Raw genomic sequence first — 12182 nt, forward strand, 5'->3', positions numbered from 1 at the left:
CAAAGTGAGAGAGTGGCATGGACATATATACACTACCAAACGTAAAATAGGTAGCTAGTGGGAAGCAGCTGCATAGCACAGGGAGATCAGCTTGGTGATCTGTGACCACCTAGAGGGGTGGGATAGGGAGGGTGGGAGGGAAGGAGATGCAAGAGGGAAGAGATATGGGGACATATGTATATGTATAACTGATTCACTTTGTTATAAAGCAGAAACTAACACACCACTGTAAAGCAATTATACTCCAATAAAGATGTTAAATATATATATATTTCTAACACCCTAAAAAAAATAATTAAAAAGTATGTTTTAAAGAAATACAGGAAACATATGATTAGTTTACTGTGGAAAATAGATCTGATGAACTATAACAATGAACGTTAACAAAAATTAATTAGCTTTTTTTTCTTTCTCATGAACTTTATTGAGGTATAATGTATATACAATAAAATGTACCCATTTAAATTATACAGTTCAATGAGTTCTGACAAATATCTATACCCATATTACCATCATCACAATCAAGATTTAGGATATTTTCATCACCCCAAATAGTTCTCTCCTGACCTTTTTCGGCAACACTTTCCCACTCTTAGCCCCAGGCAACCACTGGTCTCATCGGCTTTCACTTTATGTCACCATAGAGTAATTTTGTTCATTCTAGAATTTCGTATGAATAGAATTATCGCACACACATTTGTGTTTATATGTATGTCTAGGTTCTTTCTCTCAGCATAATGTTTTGAGGTTCATCCATATAGCTGTGTTTACTGGTAGTTTGTTTCTTTTTGTTGCAGGGGAATATGCCATTATATTGATACACCACATGTGAATGGACCTTTTCATTGTTTCTAATTTTTGCCTACTACCAATCCAGCTGCTATGAGCATCTGTGTGCAAATTTTTCTGTAGTTATGTATTTTCATTTATTTGGGGTAAATAATTTAGTAGTGGAATTTCTGTATCATATGGTAAGTGTATGTTCAACTTTAGAAGAAACTACCTAATTATTTTCTAAAGCAGTGTGACCCACAAGCAATGTGCAAGAGTTCCAGTTGTCCTGCATCTTTCCCCACACTCGACATTATTAATCTTCATAATTGTAGCCATTTTATTGGGGAGTGTTATCTCCTGGTAGTTTTAATTTGCGTTTCTCTGGTGAGCAATGAGGCTGAGCATCTTTTCCTGTGCTTATTACCATGTCTTATCTTCTTGGAAAGTGTCTTCTCATCTTTTGTTCATTTTTATTGATGTTTGTCTTCTTATTCACTTTTAAACAATGAGAAGCCTTCAGAATCCACTGAGGGGTCTTGTGGTTTACAAATATGCCAGAACATTTTAATTAAATTCATGAAATAAGAACAATTAATTACCTCATTTTCTGCTTTTAGCCTCCTTCCTCAGGAAGCTCCAGCTATTCTTGCCTTCTGTCTGTTCTTAGAACAAGCCCAGTTTTAACCAGCACCTCACATTGCTCTTGCAATTCGCTCTGCTTGAAATTCTGCTTCCTTGTCCCCTCATGTGATTGGACCCTTCTCATCTCTCACGTCTCAGCCCAAAAGTCATATCCTCAGAGAAACCTTCCATGACCACCCAATCTAAAATAAAGCCTTTTATGCCAGTTCCTATCACAGCACCCTGTTTCATCACTTCTCATAATCTACAGTTATATATTTTTAATTTATTTGCTAAGTTGTTTATTGTCCCCACACACACACAAGCCCTGCTCCATAAGAGTAGACACCATGCCCAACCTGTTTTCCAGGGACCCTTCCAGCGCGTTACACAGTGCAAAGCCCACTTTGGGAGTGGAATAAATATTTACTGCTGAATGAATTAATACCTCAGTTCTCCATGGGTCATTAATTTGAAGGTCAGTTTACACTTAGAGAAATGATTTACTCCCTAAAGTTCCTGTTGAAATTTTAGGCAGCTGTCAGTAACTCAAAAACGGGGATAATGCTTGGACTCTCTTCCTGCTCACCTATTCATCAGGAGATTCCTAGGGTAAAAGAGGCTTCGTGAGCTTTCCTAGATGACTGTGTGCAACTACAGGAATTCCAAGGAGCCACAGTATAGTTCTTGGCTTTCTGAGACTTCATATCAATGTTGAAACTTTTCAGAATAAGTTTCTCAAAATAAACAGGATTATCCAAAGGCTACTGAACTATTTCTGGGCTCACCAAGAAACTAGGCAAATCACACAATGAGTAAAGTAGGCCCAGTAGAAGACAACAGAGAGTGGTGGGTATCTTGGTGAGTGCCAAGTGCTGTCATGCTAAAATGAAGGATCAGTTTTTCCCAATCTCCTGGTTATGAATGATTAAGTGAATGAAGATAGGTTCACTTGTAGGCTCTATCTCCTAGTAATTATATTAATATTGGCAAGTTACTTAATCTCTATTTTAGTTTCTTTATCATTAAAGTGGGGATAATAAGACTTAATGTTTAAGCTGCTTTCTGGATTAAGTGGAATGCTAGTAGAGTGCCTGCCAGATAGTAGAAGTTTTATTTTGGTTTTTGTTTGTTTCCCAATTTAAATCACTTAAGCTTACATGTATTAGAAAGCAAACATTTTCCAAACACATACTGTATTTAGTTCTCCATTCAACTAGCTGCCTAATAAATATTCACTAATAGCAATAAAAATTTAATGGGTCTTGGAACAAATAGGTAACAATTATATAACCTAGAGACTGTAGCAGCAAATGAAATAAAAAATGTATTAAAAAAGAAAGACCTTAAATTCATATTACTAAGTGAAAGAAGTCAATGTGAAAAGGCAACATACTCTATGATTCCAACTATATGATATTCTGGAAAAGGCAAAACTATGGAGGCAATAAAAAGATCAGTGGTTGCTAAGGGTGGAGTAAGGGGAAGAGAGATGAATAAGCAGGGCACAGGAGATTTTTAGAGCAGTAAAAATACTCTGATATAATAATAATGGGTACAGTGTATATGTCATTATACATTTGTCCAAACCCATGTAATGTATAATACCAAGAGTGAACCCCAGGGTAAACTATGGGGTTTTGGTTGATTATGGTGTGTCAATATAGGTTCATCCTTGGTTTAAAAAAAAAAGTACCATTCTGGTGACCGATGTTAACAATGAGAGAGGTTATGCATGTGTAGGGGCAGGGAGTATATAGGAAATCTCTGTACCTCCCTCTAAATTTTGTTGTAAACCTAAAACCGTTCTAAAAAAATTGTCCAAAGAAAGAAAATAATTCAAAGAAAAAAATACTTTTCATAATCAATTTAATAGAGCAGAGACTCAGACAAACTTAAAAAATAATTTTTTCAAGATATTCTTATTAAACATTCTTTAAAGAATAAGAAATATAATTTATGCTTGACTTTAAAAAAAGGTTGTAGTGCATTTGTTTGGCAATATTATAGAATTAGATATTGTATTTTCCAGACAGTCAAATCTTACTCTGTGATATTTCCTTTTAAAATAACTTTGTCTAAATATTATATAATATCTCTTACATGTGGAATCTAAAAAAAAAAACAGTACAGATCAACTTATTTACAAAACAGAAACAGACTCACAGACACAGAAAACAAAATTATGGTTACCAAAGGGGAAAGGGGAGGGGAAGAGAGAAATTAGGAGTATGGGATTAACAGATACACACCATATATAAAATAGATCAACAACAAGGATTTACTGTATAGCACAGAGAACTATATTCAATATCTTATAATAACCTATAATGGAAAATAATCTAAAATTGTATACCTGAAACTAACACAATATTGTAAATCAACTATATTTAAATTTAAAAATAAGTATATAAAAATAACTATAAATTTATAAATGTGATGCAGGTATTATTATATAGCAACTGGGCATCAGAGATTAATCAAACTGTACCAAGTTAAACAAACAAGAAGTTCCTATTCAATCCTAGGTCTTTCAGGATGGAGAAGAAGAGAAATTTGACTAAATAAAATAACTTCAAAAATCACGTCTGAAATCAATGGGTATATAAGTAAAGTCAGCACCTGTATACAGATGAGTCTCATATCCGCCTGACCATATACTCCATCTTCATGCTGACCGTACATATTTGTATATCCTGTTGTCACCTTAAACTCAGTAAGCCTAGAGGAAATGTCTTTATCTCTGCAAAAATAGTTTCTCAATTAAAATCCATTTTATTTCCTCAATCATTAAGCCTTCAAAGTATACACTTGTCTTCCAGTCTTTGATTTTGAACCTCATGTCTAACCAGTTAGCAAGTTCTAAAAATGTTTCTAGTGAGATAAAAGATCGTTGGTTATTTCTTACTTCCCTTCTTAAGCCTCAAACCAGAAAGGGGAAAGGAAATTCTAAATGCAACAAGCAGAGTTCGATCATTTGCTTACCATGGGAAGAAGGAGCCTCTGAATTTAAAAATAACCCTTACCTAGAGTCCAGTGATCAAAATCTAAACTTGTCTCAGCTACCAACTAGCCTTGTGACATCAGATAAGACACTTCCCCTCTCTGCTTCAGTTACCTAATCTTCAGAATGGTGGGGAAGTGGGTGGTATTCTAAAATAGATTCTAAAATTCTGTGTGATCCTCCCTCTTGTCATATTTGTCCCTTTTTTTCTATCCCCACTGTAGCCAGTCCAAATATAGGCACTTATCACTTTATTTGTAGATTTTACATTACTTCAAAAATCACTGCAGCTCTTTGCCCTAAAACCCATTGTTGACCTTATGAACAGATTTAACTTTCTAAAACACCATTCTCTTTGTTAATTCCTTACCTAAAACAGCTAGCAGTGTTAATTAAAATGATATTCTAGATCTTTCTAAATCACCTGCCACTGAAATTTATCATACAAACCACTTACATAATCAAACTTTCTGCCCCAGTCAACCTAGATCACTCATTTATGTGAAAACATGAACTGAGTTTTCTCATTTCTTCTTTTTTGCTCACTTCGTGTATACTTGCTTCTCTACCTGGAGTGCCCTCTTCATTCCTTACTACCCACTGAAAACTTGCTCTGCTCGTATTTCACATCCTCCAAAAAGTCTGTTCTGATTACCCCAAACCAAAATGAGTTGTCTTGCATCTGAACTCTCTAATCAAATGAAAAGACTTGAGTGTTAACAGGTTGGATGGGAGAGGGGGCTCTCAGGCCCTTGGGGATGGAGAGGCTTCCCAAGTTGGATGCCTGGTGGTGAGGGACCCCCATCACTGTTCTCCTCCAGCCATCCTGCTGAAGTATTTTAAAAAAAACAAAAAACAATGAATAGATACTTCAGCACAGGCTGTTGGTGCCCTGCCCATAATCCCTCTGTACTGTGCATGCCAACTACTGCTTACTAGGAGCACTTGGAATTCTCTGGTTGCAGACTCTTTGGCTCTGTGCAGAGCAGGCCATAAGTTCCAGGGAACTAACACCCCCAAGAGAAACCCTCAACAAAGGAAAAATGAGAGTTTGTGGATAAATAGCCTAGTTTCTTCGCTCCTCAGGCACGATAATTCTGAGCGGTGTTCTACACAGCCTTCCAGAGTCTCCAATGGGATTGAGCCCCAGTTGCCCTCAGCAGTAACCCACACAAAAACTTTCTTCCCAGTACTGCTTCTCCGCTTCCCAGTCAGCGCTTTGGGAGGTCAAGTCCTGTATAAATTACTCACACCCAAATGCTTGTCTTGGGGATCTGCTTCTGAGAGAAATTTTAGGTCTTCTATATATTTTGGGGTTTTTAAAATCTTTTTTGGGGGCCTCATTTTGACTTACATAATTCAATCTTTTGAGGAAATTGCAGTTTCATTTATGCTTTCAAAGGTGTTGATTTTATTTTTTATCAGATGGATACTTTATTAGAGTTATAACACTTACAAAATACATTTCTTTTCATCACGGAGTTACCAGATTTTAAAACCAGCCAACACTTTCTCATTTTTACAGCTAAGATATATAAAGAAATTCTCAAATGCCATAATTTTTGTTCAAGTGCTTTGTCAGTCAACTCACAAATCTAGATCGTGATTAATTTACAATTCTAAGTATTCACAGTTAGATGAGTTTTAGGCTTGGTTCTTAATGATCTAGAAGCAATCCATTTACAAAAGTGTCACCAAGCAGTTTCATGAAATCATTTAATTTAAAGCCACCAAGCTTATACCTTGGAAACAAAAATATAATCTCACAACTATATCTAGCAGACTAACTTTTAACAATTCCAGCCGGAATGGACAATATATCCTTATGGCACATATATGACTTTGTAATATACAATTCATAATTCAGAGTTAAGAGTGTAGCGTGGAGCTAGAAAAACCAGGGAAGTTGGATATTATAGAAAAGCTATAACATCAGTATAAAGTCACAAGACTGATTTCCTCTTGCCACATAGTAAATATACCTTTTATCTCTGTAATTACATCACAAACCAAACCTTAATAAGATTCTTCTTTCTAGGGGATTATCACATAAACAGTATTTGATCATTGAGCATTGATTATGCCACTCATTCAGTATTGTTCTATGTTCCATGAAATCTGACAGCCCAGCTTATACCTGGCACTTGTAGTGGATGATTCAGCCAAAAAGCAAAGGGTTGAAAGTATAAAATAATCAAAAGCCCTCTTTTCCCAGAGGTAGCCCTCTCGAGGCAAGAGATAAGTTATCTTGTTCGGATGGGTGGTGTAAGCTGGGGGCCTAACTCTATCTTGTTCTCCCATTCAAGCCATTTTGGCATCTTGCCACGGCCAGGGTCTCTGAGGTGGGTTAAAATACATCTCTGTGCTATTCATATTCAGTAGATGTCAGGACTGTTCTCTAAACATGTGAGGATCTACAACTTTAAGTTATATTTCATATTCTATTCAAATTTAACTCAGAGTCATGTAAAAGAATTAGAAGTAAAAAGTTCACCCTTTGGAGAAGTCTATTGGGTAAAGCCTCACATATCCACACATAAATATCTGTATATTCATGCACAGGGCAAACAGCTGTATTTGAAGCATAAATAAACCCAAAGTAAGACATCAGGAGCTAGATACCAGTTCCAGGAGTGGTTAGTGGTCTCTGGGGCTCTCGTCTTAAGGATGCCAGATGAGCAGTTTGCTTAGTTGTTAGGAAACACTTAGGTGGATTAAGCAACTAGGGTTCACTTCATAAATTACTTTTTCCTGTACCCAAGACTCTGCTTGAATTAGCTTGAGAAACTATAGCCCCTTCAAGGGTAAGTATTTGACCATTAACCCAAAGGCAATGTGATTACTGCATGAGACTAAATGCTATGTGGCTTGTCTAATTCGCTTTATACCTTTCAGGATCAGTTCAATAAAATACGGAACCCATAACCAAAGTTTTACACCAGAGGTCAGCAAACGATAGCCTGCAGCCCACAGGCCAAATCCAGCCTGCTGCCGGTTTTTGTAAATAAAAATTTATTGGAACACAGCTACACTCACTTGTTTACTTATTGTCTATGGCTGCTTTCACGTAATAACAGCAGAGGTGAGTAATTGTGACAGAGACTGAATGGCCCACAAAGCCTAAAACATTTACCATCTGGACCTTTAAAGAATGTCGATCTCTGTTTTACACTAAAACACAGAGTTCAGTGGGAAGCTTATTTGAAATGTGTTTTTCTTCAGGAGTTTTAGTTACCTATTAAAATTAAGGTTCAGGTGACTCAGTAACTAAACACAAGAGATACCCCTTTTTTCATGAATGATATCTATGTATTTTATGGGTGTAAAGGGTTATTTTCTTTAAAATAAGAAAAGAAAAAGAGAAAGAGATGTAAAACTAAAGGCTATTTCTCTGTTTAACATCATACTAAAATTAAAATTCCATCCGTGAAATGAACCAAAACTTATACTTAGATTCTCTGCATATACTAAACAAATTACTTTGGGGCTGTTGTTATATCTGGACAAAATGGTATCCGAATTGATCAGACATAAAAAGTACACAAATGAAACTAACACACAAGCAGTCAGTTTGTAAGGGGTGTTACGGTCACCATCGTTGTAAAGCCAGACCCAAACTGCAACTGTAACAAGCTGTCATCACAAAGGCAAAAATTTGTTAAGCAGTGGTGAGACCCCTAATGTGGTACATATTCAAAACTTCACGATGAGATGTCTATTCGCACAGTGATCTCACAGCCAAGCAAAGTGCCGCTATCAGGACTTGAGGATGTAGCAAATCATTTCTGTGACAATGGAAAGTGACCTTAGAGTGTGGCTGCCACATTTATGTTATACTGGTTATCGTTCAAGAGCAGCTGCACAGCCATGCTTCTATTGCAACGTAGATCGTGCAGTGATGTGGCGGGTGCTTCCAACAAAAAGGCTCCAAAGTAGAAGACGAACACTGTAAAATGGTAAGCAAAACCCAGGAAGTTCCAGCTGGCATTAATCAGAGTCACCACGCCAGAGGGGAACACGCCCAGGAAGAGGCGGGAACAGATGAAAGCCGTCACAGACACGAACATGACCCATCCATGCAGCAGAGGTAGAGAAGCATTGGAGGAGGCGACCAGGATCCACACGAGTACCCCAAACACCTGCTAGTGTTGGAGGGTCTCCTGCAGAGGGGGCGGGGGTGGCAGTGTCTCACCGCGGGGACAAGGACGCTGGCAGCAGAAGTTCTGGGAAGTACTCCTTGGCGTGAGCCCTCCCAGAGTCCGCCATTAGCCCCACCAAAGAGCCCGGGTAGGCTCCAGTGCTGGGTCACCTCAGGCCAAGCAACCAACCTCAAATGTGTTGATATTTATGCATTATGTTCTCTAGCTTTATTTACCAGGCTTGTAAGAATGTTTGTTTGTTTTTCAATAAACTATCTCTTAGTTCTGTTGATCATCATTTCTGATATTTGGTTATTATTGCTTCTGTTACTCTTGTCACTTTCTGTATTATTAGTGTCTACTTTTACTTTTGGTATTTCTTGCTCTTTGGTATTTCTTGGTTTACTACATTTCTAACTGTTTGAGACAATTGCTAAGTTTATTTATTCTCGGTTGGTCTTATCTTTTAATTATGAATATAAAATTATACATTTCTATTCAAATATTAATTTAGGACCACTAGTTGAAACATAAAGTGCCTTTTCTGTTTATTAATTTTAAATATTTTAAAATCTCCATTGTTACTTATTTAGCAGTGTGTTATTTAGCAATATGTTATTTCATTTCCAAAATTATTCTGTTTTATTAGATATCTTTGGTTGCTGGTTTCTAATTTTATTTATTTTGACTAGAGAGTTATGGACTGTTTAATGTTATTCTTTTGAATCTCTTAAAACTTTTGATCAGACTAATGATTCATTTTTATAAAGGTTGAAACTATGTGCTTAAAAATATACATTCTTTATTGGGTGAATAGATCTCTAAAATATCTATGGACTAAAAAGTATTAACCAAGTTTGGATATTTGAAGACTTGCTTTTTGTGTGCTTAATCTATCAGTTTCTTAATTAGTTGCTTAAAATATCCTACCATACTTGTAGATTTGAGATTTTTCCTCTGTAATTATATCAGTCTTGCTTTATATATTGCAAAGTTCTGGTTCAGTGCACACAAGTTTCAATTGTCATATTTTGGTTGATTTTTCATTTTATCATTATGAAATTTCCCTTTGTCACTTTGAATGCAGTCCATCTTCTGGCTTCACAGATGGTTCCAACTTCTGATTCCCCACTGTACATGGGGCTTGCAGACTTGGCTTCTCTCTCTCTACAGGTGCTGAGGCCTCAGCCGCTGTGGATTTTTTAGGTGACAGTCACTGCACAGGTCTAATGGCTTCAAATATGGCTTATTGCTATATGTCTCTTTTCTGTTTCTGGCAGCTAGACATCTAGACACTTTACTTCCTTGTTCTGATATTAAAAATTCTATATACCATTTTCTACATATCTATTAATTTTTCTGTTTTGTGTGTGTGTATATATATATATATATATATATATATATATACACATACAGATTTTATACATACACACATATATGTTACATAGCAGGAAGAGATGCATATATGTATGTGTAATGTATACAGAGAGAATGCACACAAGAATTGGTGTATTAACGTGCGTTCCTTCTGCCATCTTGACCTTGAAGTCTATCTAATCTTTTCTTAAATAGAAAATGTGATTAATTGGCATTTCCATTCAACTTCTTGAACTTCAAATGCATTTCTTTCATTTGGAATTAATTTTCCTGAGCAGTTTAGTGAATACCTCATTGCTTTCCTATGAAAGCTGCCCAAAAGATTTCAATATAAGTTAAGTTGCTAATGACTACTTAGTCCTTTCACTAGAAATGCAAAGCTCCGCTTGAGTGATACTACTGATGTATTTCTATAAACACCTTGTTAAATGCTTACTGCTTTTAGAAATGGTACCTGGGCTGATGCCCAAGCTTACATTAAGAAGGGAATGATACTAATGTGTCCTTTAAAAAAGCATCTTTTATAGCCTAGCGGGAAGAAAAATCACTTTACTCTCATAATTTGCTTTATGCATTGCTGTTATCATTGCTAATTACAGTATCCCAAAAAAGCATTTATTTATTAAGTCTCTTCGGTTTAGTTTCCTCAATTAGTAAAATTTATTTTCCTCTCTCAGTAAAATTTCTTTCTCCCTATTAAAATTTTTATATAATTTGATTGGATAAAGAATATAGATGGATGATCAAAATAACTAATGATAGAGAGATTGGTTAATACTTTATTTTCTTTTATCATTCTATTCAGACTTAAAAATTCCAGATCTCTTTCCTTTCTAAAAGTAAAAAAAGGCTTAAGGAGTTCTAAATTTCATTTAGCCAGACACATCCACTTATGTCTTTAACAATTTAGAATGTGTTTTGACAGACTTTCTTCCTTTCTTTGCTGTCTGTATTATAATTTATGGTTTCATTGCACAGCAGTTCAATATTATAGTCATTTTCAGGAAGAGAAGAAAAGTTATCATAATCTAGCTACCTTTATACTATCATACCTGAGTCATTTAGAAAATTTTAGGAATCTATCCAACTGCATTTCTCATAAAACAACAAAACACTCCCATGTCTGTATGCTGTGCAGTGCCAAGACTTACATCTGTGTAGCTCAGAAAATTGAGATAACTAAGTAAAACAAAAGAAAAGTAATTAAATAGAGCACATTTTGCAGTACCATTGTGACCATGCAACTTGAACAAAGCCTATGAAAGCAAATTTTGTTCAACTGCAATTTCTTACATAACATTTTCCAGCATTTTACATAATATAATATGAATTAAAGATAAAGTAGATCTTTCACATATAAGCCAAAAAAAGCTGACTGATTGTCAATGACTGCTAATTATAGTTGATTGTCAATGACTGCTAATTATAAAAAAGATACAATTTGGGACTTCGCTGGTGGTGCGGTGGTTAAGAATCTGCCTGCCAATGCAGGAGACACAGGTTCGAGCCCTGGTCCGGGAAGGTCCCACATGCTTCGGAGCAACTAAGCCAGTGAGCCACAACTACTGAGCCTACGTGCTCCGTGCTGCAACTACTGAAGCCCGCACGCCTAGAGCCGGTGCTCCATAACAAGAGAAGCCACCGCAATGAGAAACCAGTGCACCGCAACAAAGAGTAGCCCCCACTCACCGCAACTAGAGAAAAAAGCCCGTGTGCAGCGATGGAGACCCAAGGCAGCCAAAAATGAAATAAATAAGTAAAATAAATTTATAAAAAAAAAGATACAAGTCATTTTCTCATCAAGATTAGAATTGTTATCCCAAATATGACTGAGGTTACGATTTTTAAAAGGGTAAAATGAAATAATTTAAGATTAATTATAGAATTATTATAATAGCATAGCTTGCTTTTACAGTATTTTGAATCAGATTTACACATATTTAAAAAGCGGTTTTATATGGGAATATATGTATAGCTGATTCACTTTGTTATAAAGCAGAAACTAACACACCATTGTAAAGCAATTATACTCCAATAAAGATGTTTAAATAAATAATTAATTAAAAATTAAAAAGGGGTTTTGTGGTTCAATTTACTAGATCATTTCGGTTATAAATCAGAAAAATCTTTTCTTTAGCATGTGTCCCTTCTGACATTTGATCTTGAAGTCTATCTAATCTTTTCTTCAGCAAAACAAAGTTATTAGTTGGTATTACCATTAAAAATACCTGATGGGGCTTCCCTGGTGGCGCAGTGGTTGAGAGTCC

The 12182-nt window shown here is 35.9% G+C and overlaps 1 pseudogene; it reads right to left on the reverse strand.

Moving 5' to 3' along the window:
• LOC112396587 (protein MAL2-like) overlaps window positions 1-12182 on the reverse strand; it is a 14956-nt pseudogene that overhangs the window by 1241 nt on the left and 1533 nt on the right.

The sequence above is a fragment of the Neophocaena asiaeorientalis genome, unplaced genomic scaffold (genome assembly GCF_003031525.2).
Source record: "Neophocaena asiaeorientalis asiaeorientalis breed wild unplaced genomic scaffold, Neophocaena_asiaeorientalis_V1.1 scaffold57, whole genome shotgun sequence".
NCBI lineage: Eukaryota > Metazoa > Chordata > Mammalia > Artiodactyla > Phocoenidae > Neophocaena > Neophocaena asiaeorientalis.